Source organism: Balaenoptera ricei, chromosome X (assembly GCF_028023285.1).
Source record: "Balaenoptera ricei isolate mBalRic1 chromosome X, mBalRic1.hap2, whole genome shotgun sequence".
Taxonomy (NCBI): domain Eukaryota; kingdom Metazoa; phylum Chordata; class Mammalia; order Artiodactyla; family Balaenopteridae; genus Balaenoptera; species Balaenoptera ricei.
The window spans coordinates 90,783,404-90,805,468 of record NC_082660.1 but is presented as its reverse complement, the minus strand read 5'-3'; positions in this window follow the sequence as shown (position 1 = coordinate 90,805,468).

The window sequence follows — 22,065 nt, the reverse complement described above, 5'->3', positions numbered from 1 at the left end:
TGGTTCTAAATTTTCAGTATTATCAAATATTGTAGTGAACAGTTTTGTAGTTAAACATTTCCCATTTCTGCACTTTTATAATATTTATTTAAGACACATTCCTAGAAGAAAAATTGCTGGGACAAAGAGTATATACATTATTAAGGCTTTTGATACATGTCATAAGATTATAAACTTCCCTCCTTGTAATTTACATTCCCTTCCAACTATGAATAGGAGTGCCTTTTTTCTTGGCACCTTTACAGATACTAGATGTTGCCATTTTAAAATATTTGCCAACTTGAAGGGCAAAATCCACAGATGTTACATTTTACATTTTAAAGGTAAGCCTCCTTGAAAAAAATAAGACTAGTTGTGCAGTATGTTCTTACACAGGGCTATAATTAAGGGTCTTAATTTCTTTCCTAACTCTCCATTTAAAATTTGCCACAGAGCATTGTTGTATGCAATGCCATCCATCATAACTAGAGATGTGCTGCATACAGTAACTCACCACTCATTCAAGTCCTGGTAAACCTGTAATATTTGCAATTTGTATCTATTGTACATATTTATCTATTTACTCCACTTTCATCATCTGTAGGAAAACAACTGTATTAGCCTCAGTAGCATCATTAAGGGAGAAAAATAAGTTAGCAGGTTTCACCCACTTGTATTCCTTTATCTGATTTACTATGGAATATAATCATTTGTTTTGTGAAGTAATGATACCGAATGAGGAATCAGAAGAGTGGTAAAGAAAATATTTTTTAACAAAAAGTCTTTTTAAAAAAAAATTGTTTCATCAGTTGGAAAACTAAAGCATTCAGAAGGGAAGAATATGTCATCATAAAACAGAGTTAGATAATAGGCAATAAGGCATAACAGCATTTTCTAGCCTCTTGGATAAAACTTGCAAAAATCTTCACGAACCAATTACATAGAACAATATATCACTAGGGTGTGCATTCTCTTCAGTTGCTTTGTGATTTTCCATAAATGGTAAGCATATTGCTTGGTAGAATTACAGATACATAGGGAGCCTTTTCTAGCTTGGCATTTTCTGGCTTGTATTGGCTCAGCTGTGGTTCTTGGCTTTTTATTTTATTTATTTTTTATTAACAGATCATTTCACTGAAGAGGAAAAGGAAAAATAAAGTCAATTGTTTTCATGCCCACCTCTAATAACATCTGCTGGGAAAATACTGGGGTGTGAGTTTTCCTCTCTATTTCAGCAGTGAAGCAAGGTCACAGGTTTCTGAAGAACGGCAAAAATAGTAATATGTTGGGGATTTTGTTTGCTCTCAGACAGTCATATGGGGGCAGAAAATTTTTGGATTTTTTTAAACATCTTTATTGGAGTATAATTGTTGTACAATGGTGTGTTAGTTTCTGCTGTATAACAAAGTGAATCAGCTATATGTATACTTATATCCCCATGTCCCCTCCCTCTTGCATCTCCCTCCCACCCACCCTGTTTCCCCATGAATTATTTAATAGGCCCATCCCTACCCTACTTGTAGTTTACTAATTACTTACTAAGAGAAAAAAAAACTACTTTTCAAGGATAAAATGGATCAAAAAGGTATAATGTACTGTGCCAGCTCATTGTGCCAACTCACTGAAATAAGATCAGTAATTATGACCCTAGTGACATCTCTAGTCACCTTTGATTTAGGATTTTATTGACATTCCTAAAACTCTGTAGAATGTGAAATAGTAGAATCCTTAACACTGATTGGAATAATCAATTACTCTTCTTGGTAATTTTCATTTCCTTCTTTAAGTATTATTTTATGTAAGTTTTGTAACAATCAATACAAATTGTTAGGTTTGGGAGTGTTCCGCCCTCTGCAATTTTTTGGAAGAGTTTGAGAAGGATAGGTATTAGCTCTTCTCTAAATGTTTGAGAGAATTGGTCTGTGAAGCCATCTGGTCCTGGACTTTTCTTTGTTGGAAGATTTTTAATTACAGTTTCAATTTCATTACTTGTGATTGGTCTGTTTATATTTTCTATTTCCCCCTGGTTCAATCTTGGAAGGTGGTACATTTCCAAGAATTTGTCCATCGCTTCCACATTGTCCATTTTATTGGCATACAGTTGCTTGTAGTAGTCTCTTATGATCCTTTGTATTTTACAGTGTCAGTTGTAATATCTCCTTTTTCATTTCTAATTTTATTTTTATTTATTTATTTATTTTTAAAACATCTTTATTGAAGTATAATTGCTTTACAATAGTGTGTTAGTTTCTGCTTTATAACAAAGTGAATCAGTTATACATATACATATGTTCCCATATATCTTCCCTCTTGCATCTCCCTCCCTCCCACCCTCCCCATCCCACCCCTCTAGGTGGTCACAAACCACCGAGCTGATCTCCCTGTGCTATGCGGCTGCTTCCCACTAGCTATCTATTTTACATTTGGTAGTGTATATATGTCCATGACACTCTCTCACCCTGTCACATCTCACCCCTCCCCCTCCCCATACCCTCAAGTCCATTCTCTAGTAGGTCTGTGTCTTTATTCCCGTCTTGCCACTAGGTTCTTCATGGTCTTTTTTTTTTCCCCTTAGATTCCATATATATGTGTTAGCATACTGTATTTGTTTTTCTCTTTCTGACTTACTTCACTCTGTATGACAGACTCTAACTCCATCCACCTCATTACAAATACCTCCATTTCATTTCTTTTTATGGCTGAGTAATATTCCATTGTATATATGTGCCACATCTTCTTTATCCATTCATCTGTCGTTGGACATTTAGGTTGCTTCCATGTCCTGGCTATTGTAAATAGAGCTGCAATGAACATTTTGGTACATGACTCTTTTTGAACTATGGTTTTCTCAGGGTATATGCCCAGTAGTGGGATTGCTGGGTTGTATGGTAGTTCTATTTGTAGTTTTTTAAGGAAACTCCATACTGTTCTCCATAGCGGCTGTATCAATTTACATTCCCACCAACAGTGCAAGAGTGTTCCCTTTCCTCCACACCCTCTCCAGCATTTATTGTTTCTAGATTTTTTGATAATGGCCATTCTGACCAGTGTGAGATGATATCTCATTGTAGTTTTGATTTGCATTTCTCTAATGATTAATGATGTTGAGCATTCTTTCATGTGTCTGTAGGCCATCTGTATATCTTCTTTGGAGAAATGTCTATTTAGGTCTTCTGCCCATTTTTGGATTGGGTTGTTCGTTTTTTTGTTATTGAGCTGCATGAGCTGCTTGTAAATCTTGGAGATTAATCCTTTGTCAGTTGCTTCATTTGCAAATATTTTCTCCCATTCTGATGGTTTTCTTTTGGTCTTGTTTATGGTTTCCTTTGCTGTGCAAAAGCTTTTAAGTTTCATTAGGGCCCATTTGTTTATTTGTGTTCTTATTTCCATTTCTCTAGGAGCTGGGTCAAAAAGAATCTTGCTGTGATGTATGTCATAGAGTGTTCTGCCTATGTTTTCCTCTAAGAGTTTGATAGTGTCTGGCCTTACACTTAGGTCTTTAATCCATTTTGAGTTTATTTTTGTGCATGGTGTCAGGGAGTGTTCTAATTTCATACTTTTACATGTATCTGTCCAATTTTCCCAGCACCACTTATTGAAGAGGCTGTCTTTTCTCCACTGTATATGCTTGCCTCCTTTATCAAAGATAAGGTGACCATATGTGCGTGGGTTTATCTCTGGGCTTTCTATCCTGTTCCATGGATCTATATTTCTGTTTTTGTGCCAGTACCAAAGTGTCTTGATTACTGTAGCTTTGTAATATAGTCTGAAGTCAGGGAGCCTGATTCCCCAGCTCCATTTTTCGTTCTCAAGATTGCTTTGGCTATTCGGGGTCTTTTGTGTTTCCATACAAATTGTGAAATTTTTTGTTCTAGTTCTGTGAAAAATGACAGTGGTAGTTTGATAGGGATTGCATTGAATATGTAGATGGCTTTGGGTAGTAGAGTCATTTAAACAATGTTGATTCTTCCAATCCAAGAACATGATATATCTCTCCATCTATTTGTATCATCTTTAATTTCTTTCATCAGTGTCCTATAATTTTCTGCATACAGATCTTTTGTCTCCTTAGGTAGGTTTATTCCTAGATATTTTATTCTATTTGTTGCAATGGTAAACGGGAGTGTTTTCTTAATTTCACTTTCAGATTTTTCGCCATTAGTGTATAGAAGTGCAAGAGATTTCTGTGCATTAATTTTGTATGCTGCTACTTTACCAAATTCATTGATTAGCTCTAGTATTTTCTGGTAGCATCTTTAGGATTCTCTATGTATAGTATCATGTCATCTGCAAACAGTGACAGCTTTACTTCTTCTTTTCCTATTTGGATTCCTTTTATTTCTTTTTCTTCTCTGATTGCTGTGGCTAACACTTCCAAAACTATGTTGAATAATAGTGGTGAGAGTGGGCAACCTTGTCTTGTTCCTGATCTTAGTGGAAATGGTTTCAGTTTTTCACCATTGAGGACAATGTTGGCTGTGGGTTTGTCATATATGGCCTTTATTATGTTGAGGAAAGTTCCCTCTATGCCTACTTTCTGCAGGGCTTATATCATAAATGGGTGTTGAATTTTGTCGAAAGTTTTCTCTGCATCTATTGAGATGATCATATGGTTTTTCTCCTTCAATTTGTTAATATGGTGTATCACACTGATTGATTTGCGTATATTGAAGAATCCTTGCATTCCTGGGATACACCCCACTTGATCATGGTGTATGATCCTTTTAATGTGCTGTTGGATTCTGTTTGCTAGTATTTTGTTGAGGATTTTTGCATCTATGTTCATCAGTGATATTGGCCTGTCGTTTTCTTTCTTTATGACATCTTTGTCTGGTTTTGGTATCAGGGTGATGGTGGCCTCGTAGAATGAGTTTCGGAGTGTTCCTCCCTCTGCAATATTTTGGAAGAGTTTGAGAAGGATAGGTATTAGCTCTTCTCTAAATGTTTGATAGAATTCACCTGTGAAGCCATCTGGTCCTGGGCTTTTGTTTGTTTGAAGGTTTTTAATCACAGTTTCAATTTCAGTGCTTGTGATTGGTCCGTTCATATTTTCTATTTCTTCCTGGTTCAGTCTCGGCAGGTTGTGCATTTCTAAGAATCTGTCCATTTCTTCCAGGTTGTCCATTTTATTGGCATAGAGTTGCTTGTAGTAATCTCTCATGATCGTTTGTATTTCTGCAGTGTCAGTGGTTACTTCTCCTTTTTCATTTCTAATTCTATTGATTTGAGTCTTCTCCCTCTTTCTCTTGATGAGTCTGGCTAATGGTTTATCAATTTTGTTTATCTTCTCAAAGAACCAGCTTTTAGTTTCATTGATTTTTACTATTGTTTCCTTCATTTCTTTTTCATTTATTTCTGACCTGATCTTTATGATTTCTTTCCTTCTGCTAGCTTTGGGGTTTTTTTGTTCTTCTTTCTCTAATTGCTTTAGGTGCAAGGTTAGGTTGTTTATTCGAGATGTTTCCTGTTTCTTGAGGTAGGCTTGTATTGCTATAAGCTTCCCTCTTAGCATGGCTTTTGCTGCATCCCATAGGTTTTGGGTCGTCGTGTCTCCATTGTCATTTGTTTCTAGGTATTTTTTGATTTCCCCTTTGATTTCTTCCGTGATCACTTCGTTATTAAGTAGTGTATTGTGTAGCCTCCATGTGTTTGTATTTTTTACAGATCTTTTCCTGTAATTGATATCTAGTCTCATAGCATTGTGGTCGGAAAAGATACTTGATACGATTTCCATTTTCTTAAATTTACCAAGGCTTGATTTGTGACCCAAGATATGGTCTATCCTGGAGAATGTTCCATGAGCACTTGAGAAAAATGTGTATTCTGTTGTTTTTGGGTGGAATGTCCTATAAATATCAATTAAGTCCATCATGTTAAATTTATCATTTAAAGCTTGTGTTTCCGTATTTATTTTCACTTTGGATGATCTGTCCATTGTTGAAAGTGGGGTGTTAAAGTCCCCTACTATGATTGTGTTGCTGTCGATTTCCCCTTTTATGGCTGTTAGTATTTGCCTTATGTATTGAGGTGCTCCTATGTTGGGTGCATAAATATTTACAATTGTTATACCTTCCTCTTGGATCGATCCCTTGATCATTATACAGTGTCCTTCCTTGTCTCTTGTAATAGTCTTTATTTTAAAGTCTATTTTGTCTGATATGAGAATTGCTACTCCAGCTTTCTTTTGATTTCCATTTGCATGGAATATCTTTTTCCATCCCCTCACTTTCAGTCTGTATGTGTCTCTAGGTCTGAAGTGGTTCTCTTGTAGACAGCATATATATGGGTCTTGTTTTTGTATCCATTCAGCCAGTCTGTGTCTTTTGGTGGGAGCATTTAATCCATTTACATTCAAGGTAATTATCAATATGTATGTTCCTATTCCCATTTTCTTAAATATTTTGTGTTTGTTATTGTAGGTGTTTTCCTTCTCTTGTGTTTCTTGCCTAGAGAAGTTCCTTTAGCATTTGTTGTAAAGCTGGTTTGGTGGTGCTGAACTCTCTCAGCTTTTGCTTGTCTGTAAAGGTTTTAATTTCTCCATCACATCTGAATGAGATCCTTGCTGGGTAGAGTAATCTTGGCTGTAGGTTTTTCTCCTTCATCACTTTAAGTATATCCCGCCACTCCCTTCTGGCTTGCAGAGTTTCTGCTGAAAGATCAGATGTTAACCTTATGGGGATTCCCTTGTGTGTTATTTGTTGTTTTTCCCTTGCTGCTTTTAATATGTTTTCTTTATATTTAATTTTTGACAGTTTGATTAATATGTGTCTTGGCGTGTTTCTCCTTGGATTTATCCTGTATGGGACTCTCTGTGCTTCTAGGACTTGATTAACTCTTTCCTTTCCCATATTAGGGAAGTTTTCAAATATAATGTCTTCAAATATTTTCTCAGTCCCTTTCTTTTTCTCTTCTTCTTCTGGGACCCCTATAATTCGAATGTTGGTGCATTTAATGTTGTCCCAGAGGTCTCTGAGACTGTCCTCAGTTCTCTTCATTCTTTTTTCTTTATCCTGCTCTGCAGTAGTTATTTCCACCATTTTATCTTCCAGGTCACTTATCCTTTCTTCTGCCTCAGTTATTCTGCTATTGATCCCATCTAGAGTATTTTTAATTTCATTTATTGTGTTTTTCATCATTGCTTGGTTCCTCTTTAGTTCTTCTACGTCCTTGTTAAATGTTTCTTGCATTTTGTCTATTCTATTTCCAAGATTTTGGATCATCCTTACTATCATTATTCTGAATTCTTTTTCAGGTAGACTACCTATTTCCTCTTCATTTGTTAGGTCTGGTGTGCTTTGACTCAGCTCCTTCATCTGCTGTGTGTTTTTCTGTCATCTCATTTTGCTTATCTTACTGTGTTTGGGGTCTCCTTTTCACAGGCTGCAGGTTCGTAGTTCCTGTTGCTTTTGGTATCTGTCCCCAGTGGCTAAGGTTGGTTCAGTGGGTTGTGTAGGCTTCCTGGTGGAGGGAACTAGTGCCTGAGTTCTGGTGGATGACGCTGGATCTTGTCTTTCTGGTGGGCACGTCCACGTCTGGTGGTGTATTTTGGAGTGTCTGTGGCCCTTATTATGATTTTAGGCAGCCTCCCTGCTAATGGATGGGGCTGTGTTCCTGTCTTGTAATTTGTTTGGCATAGGGTGTCCAGCACTGTAGCTTGCTGGTCGTTGAGTGAAGCTGGGTCTTGATGTTGAGATGGAGATCTCTGAGAGATTTTTGCCGTTTGGTATTACGTGGAGCTGGGAGGTCTCTTGTGGACCAGTGTCCTGAAGTTGGCTCTCCCACCTCAGAGGCATGGCCCTGATGCCTGGCTGGAGCACCAAGAGCCTTTCATCCACACGACTCAGAGTAAAAGGGAGAAAAAATAGAAAGAAAGAAAGAAAGAGGATATAATATAGTGAAGTAAAATAAAGCTATTATAAAGCAAAGCTATACAGACAAAATCTCATTCAGAGGCATATACATATACACTCCCAAAAAAAGGTAAAGGGGAAAAATTAATATATCCTGCTCCCAAAGTCCACCTCCTGAATTTGGGATGATTCGTTGTCTATTCAGGTGTTCAACAGATGCAGGCACATCAAGTTGTTTGTGGAGTTTTAATCCGCTGCTTCTGAGGCTGCTGGGAGAGATTTCCCTTTCTCTTCTTTGTTCGCACAGCTCCTGGGGTTCAGCTTTGGATTTGGACCCGCCTCTGCGTGTAGGTCGCCTGAGGGCGTCTGTTCCCCGCCCAGACAGAATGGGGTTAAAGGAGCAGCTGCTTCAGGGGCTCTGGCTCACTCAGGCCAGGGGGAGGGAGGGGTACAGAGGAGGCGGGGCAAGCCTGCAGCGGCAGAGGCCGGCGTGACGTTGCACCAGCCTGAGGCATGCCGTGTGTTCTCCCGGGAAAGTTGTCCCTGGATCACGGGACCCTGGAAGTGGCGGGCTGCACCGGCTCCTGGGAGGGGCGGTGTGGAGAGTGACCTGTGCTTGCACACAGGCTTTTTGGTGGTGGCAGCAGCAGCCTTAGCGTCTCACACCCATCTCTGGGGCCCGCGCTGATCGCCACGGCTTGTGTCCGTCTCTGGAGCTCGTTTAGGCGGCGCTCTGAATCCCCTCTCCTCACACACCAGGAAACAAAGAGGGAAGAAAAAGTCTCTTGCCTCTTCGGCAGCTGCAGACCTTTTCCCGGACTCCCTCCCGGCTAGCCGTGGTGCGCTAACCCCTTCAGGCTTTGTTCACGCCGCCAACCCCAGTCCTCTCCCTGTGATCCGACCTCCGAAGCCTGAGCCTCAGCTCACAGCCCCCCCCTAGCCCTGGAGGGTGAGCAGACAAGCCTCTCGGGCTGGTGAGTGCTGCTCGGCGCCGAGCCTCTATGCAGGAATCTCTCCGCTTTGCCCTCCGCACCCCTGTGGCTGTGCTCTCCTCCATGGCTCCAAAGCTCCCCCCCTCTGCCACCCACAGTCTCCGCCCGCGAAGGGGCTTCCTAGTGTGTGGAAACCTTTCCTCCTTCACAGCTCCCTCCCACTGGTGCAGGTCCCGTCCCTAATCTTTTGTCTCTGTTATTTCTTTTTTATTTTGCCCTACCCAAGTACTTGGGGATTTTCTTGCCTTTTGGGAGGTCTGACGTCTTCTGCCAGCGTTCAGTGGGTGTTCTGTAGGAGCAGTTCCACGTGTAGATGTATTTCTACTGTATCTGTGGGAAGGAAGGTGATCTCTGCGTCTTACTCTTCTGCCATCTTCTCTCCAATCTCTAATTTTATTGATTTGAGTCTTCTCCCTTTTTTTCTTGATGAGTCTGGCTAAAGGTTTATCAATTTGGTTTATCCACCACCACAGTGATACCAAAACCAGACAAAAATATCACAAAAGAAGAAAATTATAGAACAATATCACGGATAGACACAAAAATCGTCAACAAAATACTAGCAAACAGAATCCAACAACACATTAAAAGGCCCATACACTATGATCAAGTGGAATTTATCCCAGGGATGCAAGGATTCTTCAATATATTCAAATCAATCAATGTGATACACCATATTAACAAATTAAAGAATAAAATCCATATGATCATCTCAATAGATACAGAAGAAGCTTTTGACACAATTCAACACCCATTTATGATAAAAACGCTCCAGAAAGTGGGCATAGAGGGACCCTACCTCAACATTAAAAAGACCATATACAACAAAGCCACAGCAAACATCATTCTCAATGGTGAAAAACTGAAAGCATTTCCTGTAAGATCAGGAACAAGACAAGGGTACCCACTTTTACCACTATTATTTAACATAGTTTTGGAAGTCCTAGCCATGGCAATCAGAGAAGAAAAATAAATAAAAGGAATCCAAAGTGGAAAAGAAGAAGTACAACTGTCACTGTTTACAGATAAGATGATACTATACATAGAAAATCCTAAAGATGCTACCAGAAAACTACTAAGCTAGTCAATGAATTTGGTAAAGTTGCAGGATACAAAACTAATGCACAGAAATCTCTTGCATTCCTATACGCTAACAACAAATGATGATAAGGAGAAATTAAGGAAACAATCTCATTTAACATTGTAACAAAAATAATAAAATACCTACTAATAAACCTACTTAAGGAGGCAAAAGATCTTTACACAGAAAATTACAAAACACTGATGAAAGAAATCAAAGATGACACAAGCAGATGCAGAGATATACCATGTTCTTGGACTGGAAGAATCAATACTGTGACAATGTTTATACTACCCAAAGCAATCTATGGATTCAATTCAATCCTTATCAAATTACCAATGGCATTTTTCACAGAACTAGAAAAAAATTGTTACAATTTGTATGGAAACACAAAAGACCCTGAAGAGCCAAAGCCATCTTGAGAAAGAAAAACAGAGCTGGAGGAATCAGGCTCCCAGACTTCAGACTATACTATAAAGCTACAGTCATCAAGAGAGTATCATCAAAAAATCTACAAACAATAAATGCGGGAGAGGGTGTGGAGAAAAGGGAGCCCTCTTGCACTGTTGGTGGGAATGTAAATTGATACAGCCACTATTCAGAACAGTATGGAGGTTCCTTAAGAAACTAAAAATAGAACTACCATATGATGCAGCGATCCCACTACTGGGCATATACCCTGAGAAAACCATAATTCAAAAAGACATGCACCCTAATGTTCATTGCAGCACTATTTACAATAGCCAAGACATGGAAGCAATCTAAGTGTCCATCGACAGATGAATGGATAAAGAAGATGTGGTGCATATATACAATGGAATATTACTCAGCCATAAAAAGAAACAAAATTGAGTTATTTATAGTGAGGTGGATGGACCTAGAGTCTGTCATACAGAGTGAAGTAAGTCAGAAAGAGAAAAACAAATACCATATGCTAACATATATATATGGAATCTAAAAAAAAAAAACAAAGAAAAAATGGTTCTGAAGAACCTAGGGGCAGGACAGGAATAAAGATGCAGATGTAGAGAATGGACTTGAGGACACGGCGAGAAGGAAGGGTAAGTTGGGACGAAATGAGAGAGTAGCATTGACATATATACACTACTAAATGTAAAATAGATAGCTAGTGGGAAGCAGCTGCATCGCATGGGGAGATCAGCTCAGTGCTTTGTGACCACCTAGAGGGGTGGGATAAGGAGAGTGGGAGGGAGATGCAAGAGGGAGGGGATATGGGGATATATGTATACATATAGCTGATTCACTTTGTTATACAGCAGAAACTAACACAACATTGTAAGCAATTATACTCCAGTAAAGATGTTTAAAAAAAAGTATGGTACTGGCATAAAAACAGAAATATAGATCAATGGTACAGGATAGAAAGCACAGAGATAATCACTAATATGTATAAAATAGATAACTAATAAGAACCTGCTGTATAAAAAAATAAAATAAAATTCAGAAAGCACAGAGATAAACCCACACACCTACGGTCACCTTATCTTTGACAAAGGAGGGAAGAATATACAGTAGAGAAAAGACAGCCTCTTCAATAAGTGGTGCTTGGAAAACTGGACAACCACATGTAAAAGAATGAAATTAGAACACTACCTAATACCATACACAAAAATAAAATCAAGGTGGATTAAACACCTAAATGTAAGACTGGACACTACAAATCTCTTAGAGGAAAACATAGGAAGAACACTCTTTGACATAAATCACAGCACGATCTTTTTTGACCCACCTCCAAGAGTAATGAAAATAAACACAAAAATAAACAAATGAGACCTAATTAAACTTAAAAGCTTTTGCAGAGCAAAGGAAACCATAAACAAGACAAAAAGACAGCCCTCAGAATGGAAGAAAATATTTGCAAATGAAGCAATGGACAAAGGGTTAATCCCCCAAATATACAAACAGCACATGCAACTCAATATCAAAAAAACAAAGAACCCATTCCAAAAATGAGCAGAAGACCTAAATAGACATTTCTCCAAAGAAGACATACAGATGGCCAAGAGGCACATGAAAAGGTGCTCAACATCGTTAACTATTAGAGAAATGGAAATCAAAATTACAATGCAGTATCACCTTACACCAGTCAGAATGGCCATCATCAAAAAATCTACAAACAATAAATGCTGGAGAGGCTGTGGAGAAAAGGGAACCCTCTTACACTGTTGGTGGGAATGTAAATTGATACAGCTACTGTGGAGAACAGTATGGAGTTTCCTTAAGAAACTAAAAATAGAACTACCATATGACCCAGCAATCCCACTACTGGGCATATACACTGAGAAAACCATAATTCAATAAGACATGTACCCCAATGTTCATTGCAGCACTATTTACAATAGCCAGGTCATGGAAACAGCCTAAATGTCCATCAACAGATGAATGGATAAAGAAGATGTGGTACATATATACAGTGGAATATTACTCAACCCTGAAGAGGACGGAAATTGGGTCATTTATAGAGATGTGGATGGACTTAGATTCTGTCATACAGAGTGAAGTAAGTCAGAAGGAGAAATACAAATATCTTTTATTAATGCATATATGTGGAATATAGAAAAATAGTACAGATGCACCTATTTCCAGGGCAGGAATAGAGATGCAGATGTACAGAATGGATATGTGGACACGGGGAGGGGGGGAAGGGGAAGGTGGGATGAATTGAGAGATTAGGTTAGCTAGTGGGAACCTGAGGTATAGCACAGGGAGCTCAGCTCAGTGCTCTGTGATGACCTAGATGGGAGGGATGGGGGGATGGGAGGGAGGTCCAAGAGAGAGGGGTACATGTATACATATAGCTGATTCACTTCATTGTACAACAGAAACTAACACAACATTGTAAAGCAATTATACTCCAATTAAAAAAATAAAGTTATTATAAAATTAAAAAAAAAACCTGCAACCTGCACAAAGAAACCAAAACCCACAATATTATTAGGTTTTTCCAAGTCTGGACTTCTACCTTTGAATCATATTTTGGTCTTTCATTAGTATAATGGTTAATTGTATGTGTCAGCTTCACTGGGATACAGGGTGCCCAGGCATTTGGTCAAACGCTATTTAGGGTGTGTCTGTGAGCATTTTTGAATGAGATTAACATTTGAATCAGTAGACTGAGTAAAGCAGATTGCCTTCCATAATGTGAATGGACCCAATCCAATCAATTGAAAACCTGAATAGAACAAAAAGTTTAAGAAAGAGGGAACTCCTCCTTGCCTGACTATTTGGCCTGGGACATTGGACTTTTCCTGCCTTTGAACATGCCCTGAAACATCAGCTTTTCTTGGATCTCAAGCCTGCTAGATTTTGGACTGCAGTATATACTATTGGCTCCCTGGATTACCAGCTTGCTGACAACAGATCTTAGGACTTCTCAGCCTCCATCATCACTTAAGCCAATTCCTTATAATAAATTTCTCTCTGTTTCTGTCTCTCTCTTTCTTTTCTCTCTCTTGGAAACAAGATATCTATCTATGAATCTATTTATGTATCTACCTATTATCTATCATCTGTCTATCATCTATGTATCTATGTATCTATCTATCTATCTAATCAAACCCCTGGGGACCTCTTCAGCATCTTGATACATGGCACTGTGGAGTTACCATCAGCAGTATATAGACGTTGCAATAAGGCTGACTTGCGGAATGATTATTATAATAAAAGTCTTTCTATACATTTTTCTGTAGAGACCAGGGAAACTATAGTAAATTTTATGGTTTTAGAGGAATTTGAACATTAACTAGGTTATTTTTTCTTATACTTTAACATCCTTAGGATGTAGATTTATATTATCCATTTTGCATATTCCATGACTTACACATATTAGATAATGAAGAAATGTTTATTAACTGAATAGATGTCCTCAATTACATAATATTTTCACAAGCCTTGAGTGGGTGGTGACTCAAGGAGACATACAACTTGGCCTTATGGGTACAGGTCTTTTTCTCTTGGGTCTTCTGTTGGCAATTACGGAGTGCTGATAGTTGTCACGTGATCTTCAAGAAAGCACTTGCTCAGAGACTTATGCATCTGTTAACAAAGTACTTATTGGCATTTTTAATAAACTCTATTTCTTGGTACTAGTTTCACATAAGATCATGTGACCATTTTTGTGTTTCTGAACATTTATTATAAAATACAGGATTGAGAAAATTAGCAATAGAGAAAATTTATTGGTTTGTGGGTGTGGTGGGGTAGGCTAAAGACCCACATTGTGGGAATGTAAAGTATTAAATGTAGTTATGATTATCTTATCTTCCTTTCATTTGAATATACTATCTTCCTAACCCTCTCAGATTCCTGCAGCAAAATTCTATAAGGAAAGAAATGAAATCCCATACAGAATGACAACAAGGAGGAATGAACTGGGTCAGGGGACTTTAGCTCTAGCCTGATAATTTCAATCTGACTCAAGTCAGTAATGAAAGTTGCTTGATGCACTATGGGAAATTTGATGGTAGTCTAGGGCCAAATTTAATGGGCAAGTACATCTATCAGCACAACATGTCACCACTGAGCAATCACATTTATGATCTCAAAAGAATTAAGAAGGCAATGAAGGCAAAATGCTTCTCAAAGAAAACAGGTAGGTTCTTCTCTGTCAAGGCTGAGATTAAAATCCTCTGAGCCAAGGTTCTATTTGCCACCTTTGGTGCTAGTGATGCAGAAGCCAAGTCATGGACTTTTAATTTGATTAAAAGCTTAAGTGCCCTCAATCCTACTGCTTTAGATTTGTATCATGCATCATTGAGTCATAAGATGGGAAACATCTGTTTGAATTTGCAAGAAAGAATCAAACAGAAACTTCTTAACGCAGCTCATCAAGACCCAGCAAAAGCAGAACAACAAGAAGGTCAAATGGGTAATATTATGACCATCTCCAGGTTCAGAAGGTGTTAGGAATATCTTGTAATCAGGAAAGTCACCAGGCTACTAATCATTACAGTGCAGGTACTAAGGTCATGGGAGGGAAACTGAAACATATACTAAACAAAGGTCTCTAGTTCAGATGTAATTAGGATTGGATATCAATTATAAATAAGGCATAATACAGAAGGTGGGCATGAAATAATGATGAGGCTACCAGAGGACTCTTGGTTCTCAGATCAATAAGCAAACAAATATTATAGTGTTTTCATTGTGGAATGCAATACAGCTGGCCAAGAGGAATTGATTACTCATTGCAAAAATTCAAATAAAAAAGCCCTGAGTTTCCCATTTTTACTTTGTTAATCAGAAAGTGTGTGAGGGAGTGTCTGCTTGCCTAGACTCTCAAATGCTCTAATGAAGTGGTTCTCAACCTTGACTGCATGTGAAAATCACCTGGGGAGCTTTAAAAACAGAATCTACTGCCTGGGCCACCCCCCTAACCCCAGCAATTTTGATTTAATGGCTCTAGGGTAAGGTCAAGTTACCCACATTAAAAAAATTCTCAGCTTTTTAAAAAGCCAGATGTTTGAGAGTGAGAAATAATACCATCAGGCCCAAGTATTAGCTCTACTTATAGGACAAGTAGGTGGCACACAAATGGCAAGATTTCAAGTGCCCTAAAAGTGTCCTGAGTCCCTTGCTATATTTCTGGCATCAGCCCTGCTACACTGCCTAAAATAACTATGTTCGAATTTGTATACCCTAGCTAAAATGCAGTTGTTATCTTGGAGAGCTGACATATTTATATCTTATTTTGAATTTGTTTATCAGATTAGCTAGCAAAGAGAGTATGCATTTTAACAGGAGAACAGCAGCTCTAAAACATGGAGTGCTAAGGAGGGAAGTTATGCCTTCCAGTTTGTCTAGGCTTGAGGAGTCTCCAGGGATGTAGGACTTTCCGTTTTAAAATCAGGCTTGTCCTGGGCAAATCAGTATGAGTTGGTAACCATAGCCATGGGGTGGAGCATTAAGACTTTTGAGGGCTCTGGGCACCTGGATAGGATTAAAGGAAGAGTAGAGAAGAAAGCAGAATGAAGGATCCATTTCACTTACTTTACCATTTTGCTTGGAGATGATATAACAAGAGTGGGCCAGAATCATTTATTGGTGTATTAAATAGTATGGATTATTTATTTTTTTTATAGTTTTTTTTTTAATTTTAATTTTTATTTATTTATTTATTTATTTATTTATGGCTGTGTTGGGTCTTCGTTTCTGTGCGAGGGCTTTCTCCAGTTGCGGCAAGCGGGGGCCACTCTTCATTGCGGTGCGCGGGCCTCTCACTATCGCGGCCTCTCTTGTTGCGGAGCACAGGCTCCAGACGCGCAGGCTCAGTAATTGTGGCTCACGGGCCTAGCTGCTCTACGGCATGTGGGATCTTCCCAGACCAGGGCTCGAACCCGTGTCTCCTGCATTGGCAGGCAGATTCTCAACCACTGCGCCACCAGGGAAGCCCTGGATTATTTATTTTTATAATTGGTAGAAGAAACACAAAGAATAAGTTATATGTATTTTGTTCTCTGTATTTTCTTCTCTCCTATTTCTAGAAGGTAGTTAGGTCATTTTGTGCCTGGGAGTGGGGTGTAGTTTATGTTGCCAAAGTTACCACAAACAAACAAACACTAAAACTTCTGATTTTTGGAAAGCTTCAACTCATTGGAGAGCTTAACTGGAATGAAAAGTCCTGAGGTGAGATCTTTGAAAATGGGTAAGAGAAGCAGCAAGGTAATGAGAGAATACACCTTGAAACTAGGTAGGTGATGGTTGATCAAAGCATCAAGAAAACTGAGGTGCTTGTGCTGTGAGTGTGCGTGTGCGTGTGTGTGTGTAGAAGGCTGGGTGGTATACCTAAGGATGCGAAATATGAGGCCTTTTATTTGCTGAGATTTCTATGCCCAGTATTTTATAGAAGCTACTGAGTTTTCCAACTTCAAAGGACCAATGTGAGCTTGTCAGTGGTGACTGGTATAAACCTACAATCAAAGTCCTTCTCCAATGTTCTGTGCTGTGTAATACTCTTGGGATGTCCAGTAATGGAGGAGATTTAATTTACTGCTTGTCCAGTAGAATGGGGGCTCAAAGTAAAATTTAATTAAATTTAAACAAAAAAGTGACATTTATAATATACACAAAAGTGTGGAGAAAAATCCATACTCACTGCAATATTTGCTATTGAAAGCCTATTTTATGGCAGGTACTTTATTATATGTATTAATAATGTTTACAGTCTATGAGGTCTGTGTGTGTATACACACAGATAAGTTGTACATAACATACATATGTGTATATATAAACATATATTTATATAATACATATTCATGTATAATATGCACATGTTACAGATGAGGATCAGAGAGGTAAAGTTGACTCATCACACAACTTGTAGAAAGTGTCAGAGCTGAGAATTTTAATCCATGCCTTTCTATTTCAAAACCCTGTCCTCTCACCACTTACCATGTTACTTCTGTATTGGTTAGACAGAATAAAAGGAAAATAAAATGCTGAAACACTTCTCTGATTATTCGTTTCCTTTCTCTAAAAAAATGTGTAGATACGCATTGAATGAGCAAATGTGTTGACATGTTCTACGGAGTTGGCCTCACTTCCATGCATGACTTTCTGACTACTCTCCAAACCTAAGGATTGAATTTAGTCTCTGGGATAGGCAGTTCTGTGATGGAGTTGTTTGGCATAGCTGTTTTAGGGTGTGTCTATGTAACTAGCTGGAACAAACTCAACTTTATTTCTAGACACTTTTAAATGTGTTTCTCATGGCTTTTGACAACAATTCATCACCAAGTGATGAATTTCATTTATCATTCAACTGCAGCAAGAGAAAGGAGAGCAACTCTAGAAAGTGGCAAATAGCCTGGTAATTATTTTGCTTTCATATCTTAACTGGGAACAATTTTTAGATAAGTGGTGCCTCTTTTGGCTTCCTTAGATTACTGCATATAGTTTAGACAGAGTCTGAGCAGAGAAAATTTCATGAAGACAATCCAGTTTAAACAAAGGTGAAACCACTAAATATTTGAACATGAGAACAAGGATGAAAGTGGATCTGGTCACTAATCATGTTAGGGATTCTTGCTATGGTGTCATCTTTACAGGAAAACTTGTTGACAATAATGTCTTCAAAAGTATCATTAACATATGTTAGGAGTCAGACCTGAGTTTGATTCAGCTCCAATACATGCTCTGAGACTTTAGGCAAGTTGCATAAACTCTCTAAGATGTTATTTTACTCATCTTTAAATGAAGATGATAATACGTAACTCATGGGGTATAAATTAAATAATTTATGTAAAACAATTAGCACAGTATCTGGCATGTAACAAATGGTCAATAAATGTTAGCTATCGTCATCATCCTCATTATCATTTTTCTTCTGTGCTAAGCACATCACATTTACTTTTTTTTCCCTTTTAGCTTTTAAAAAATGCTTAAAAGCTATGTCTACATAGCTGTACAATTCAGTCAAACAATTTAGTCCAACTTTTTCTTAGGTACTGTGTAAACATATAGAGGCAATGAAAAGCATGTGTGAGCTTGATATTATTAGAATTAAAATATTTCTCCGAATAACTTGTTAATAGGTTGGAGATAACAAGACAACTTTTCTTATAGGTCTTTGGTTTAGCTTACCTTGCATTCTCTTCAAAACATGTCTTTGATCTCTAATTCTACATTTTTTTGGCTCTTTTGAAACACATGCTTTCCTCAACCCAAAATATTTGATCTTCATCTAATATGTGCCAGGGACACAATAATGAATTAGACATAGTTTTTGCCTGAAGAGAGTTTTAAGTCTAATAACCATGCTTCTCCTACTACAGTAGGAGAAGGTGGTTTTGATGTGGACTTGACTATGTTTATCATCTGAACAATTTGTGGTGGTCAAGGTAAGCTTTGATCTCTCTCTCTTTCACGTGTGCTCTCTCTCCATTTTACTTTATTTCTCTATGTGAACCCAATATATGGGATTTTTGAGTCTTTACCAGCTGGAAAGGCAATGCCAGTGACCTTTCCTGTATTTTTAATCATCAAGGACTGTTAGATGGAAGAAGGATTAGATTTCTCTTTAAGTGGCTCCAAAGAGCCAAACTCAGAAGAATAAGTTATCAGGAAAGTAGATTTTGGCTGGAATATGAAAACTGAAACCATTTGAAAATTCAGTGGATACCTCAGATCTGGAAATGTTTAAATAAATTCTGAGTGACCAGAGGTCTAGGTGGTTGTAGAGTTCATTCCTGTATTTAGCAGGATGGTCTTTCTGGTTCCTCTTAGCTCTGAGGGTCTATAAAACATGGAAAATTCTCTAGTAAGTTAGATATCCATGCTGCTAAGATTTCAACATTTCTCTATTGGCATTACAAAAAGTAAATAGCTTTGTGTGAAGTTTAATCTCTTAAACTTATCATTTTAAACTTGTAACTTATAACTTGGATAGTTTCTTATCTAAAAGGTACACATTAGTCTTTGATAATCTAATATTTTTTTATTGTCAAAAGGACATGTGTACAATGAAGCTCAGCTCACAGTAAAAAGGAAGATAGGAATTGTCTACTGCTATGTGCAAAGCACTTTCTCTTACCAAGGCACATACCCTCATCTTAGTTCTTGTCAAGGAAAGATATTAGCCTCCACCTCATTTCTCCTGCTTCTGCTTTCTTGAATTATCCCAGTTTGGCCTAGTGAAGTACCCACTTGTAGGCTCAGCTTTGTCCCAGTTCCCAGTCCAATCCCATTTGAAGCTTACAATCTTACAGCTCTTCTGCTGGTCTGACTCAAGACATGACGTCTTAGCACTGAGCTCTGGGCTCCTACTTTGTTCTTAAATCACTCTGCATTAGTCTGTACTATGTAGACTAGAGGCCTATGTGACCTATGATTTGCCATTCTAGTGCTGACAACTGTTCTTCTGTATTGACTCTTGAGTTCTAGCTCTTCCTTCCTGGATATCTCAATATGTAAATTTAAACTTTTGCTTTGGATTATGTGCTGATGTTATGTTCTTTTTAAAAACATTTATAAATTAAAAAAAAATTTATTGAAGTATAGTTGATTTACAATGTTGTGTTAATTACTGCTGTACAGCAAAGTGATTCAGTTATACATATATATATATATATATCAATATCTACATCTATACATTCTTTTCTTATAATCGTTTCCATTATGGTTTATCATAGGAAACTGAATATAGTTCTCTGTGCTATACAGTAGGACCTTGTTATTCATCCATTCTATATATAAAAGCTTATATCTGTTAACCCCAACCTCCCACTCCATCCTTCCCCCAACACATTCTCCCTTGGTAACCACCAGTCTTTTCTCTATGTCCATGATCCTGTTTCTGTTTCATAGATAGGTTCATTTGTATCATACTTTAGATTCCACATATAAGTGATATCATATGGTATTTGTCTTTCTCTTTCTGACTTACTTCACTTAGTATGATAATTTCTAGTTGCATCCATGTTACTGCAAATAGCATTATTTCATTCTTCTTTATGGCTGAGTAGTTTTCCATTGTATATATGTACCACATCTTCTTTAATCATTCATCTGTCGATGGACATTTAGGTTGTTTCCATGTCTTGGCTATTGTGATTAATGCTGCTATGAACATACGGTTGCAGTATCTTTTTGAATTATAGTTTTGCCTGGATATATACCAAGGAGTGGGATTGCTGGATCATATGGTAATTTTATTTTTAGTTTTCTGAGGAACCTCCATACTGTTTTCCACCATGGCTGCACCAACTTACATTCCCACCAACAGTGTAGAAGTGTTCCCTTTTCTCGACATCCTCTCCAGCATTTGTTATTTGTAGACTATTTAATGATGGTCATTCTGACTGGTGTGAGGTGGTACCTCATTGTATTTTTTTAATATAAATTTATTTATTTATTTATTTTTGGCTGCTTTGGGCCTTTGTTGCTGTGCGTGGGCTTTCTCTACTTGCGGTGAGTGGGAGCTACTCTTCGTTGCAGTGCACGGGCATTGCAGAGGCTTCTCTTGTTGTGGAGCATGAACTTTAGGTGCATGGGCTTCAGTAGTTGTGGCACGTGGGCTAAGTAGTTGTGGCTTGTGGGCTTAGTTGCTCTGCGGCATGTGAAATCTTCCCAGACCAGGGCTCAAACTTGTGTCCCCTGCTTTGGCAGGTGGATTCTTAACCACTGTGCCACCTGGGAAGTCCCTCATTGTAGTTTTGATGCACTGATGTTATGTTCTAATAGCTGCTTTAGTATATCTTCCTTTTTCTTCTGATATAATAATAGTCATAATAATAGCTATCTTATTTTGGTACTTACTATGAAACAACCTCACCATACTTTTAAAATTCAGATGGAAAACTGTGGAAAATTCAGAGCAAAGTAGTAAAAAAAAAAGTTTAGTGTGTTTGTTTTTTTCTTTTCATTTGAAGACAAACTACTGGGCTTGAGATTTTGTTTTAAAGACAAGAGGTACTTGGAATCCCATTTTCAATGATTTTTATAGGGAGAAATATTTAATAGAGTTTTTGTCATTCAGAGATTAAAAAATTGGAAAAGTGGTTAAAATAGAAGGAGTAGAAATTTCTATTGAACATAATGAAAACCTTTATGGTTATCAAGGTGTAGAAAACTCACTATGGGCAACCAAAGACTACTGATTAGTCTGTCCCTCATTTAACAATTGCTTTAAAGATGGCTATAGATGCTTGTTTGGTTAAAAATGATCTTATACAACTGGTTTTTAGATACTGTGTAGATACAGAAAAAGTACAAAGTGTGTGAAAGATTGATATTATTAAACCTAATGTGCTTTGCTAAAGAAGAGCTTAGATAACTGGTCCTGGAATGTTTTGCTAACCAGCTGCCTGAAGGCTGGAGAATGGATCCTCTGAAGTACAGTCTAATTCTCAGATTCTCATCATTTTCTGAAGTTTCAATTGAGAATGAAATTGTTTTGGATTAGGTAGAAACATTTGTTAGTTTTTCTGTCTCCTGAAGAATTTTAAAAAACACAGTTTTCATGATCTTTGTGATGAACAGGCAATTGTGTGTTTTGATTTATCTCTTTTAATGATCATAATTAAATGTGATTCATCATTGTAGTTTTATCAATAAATCAAAGTAGATCACGAGGCAAAATCATCTGTCCTGTAAAACCATGCACAAATTGTTTGAGAAAAAAGTGAGAGGAAAAAAAAAAGATAAT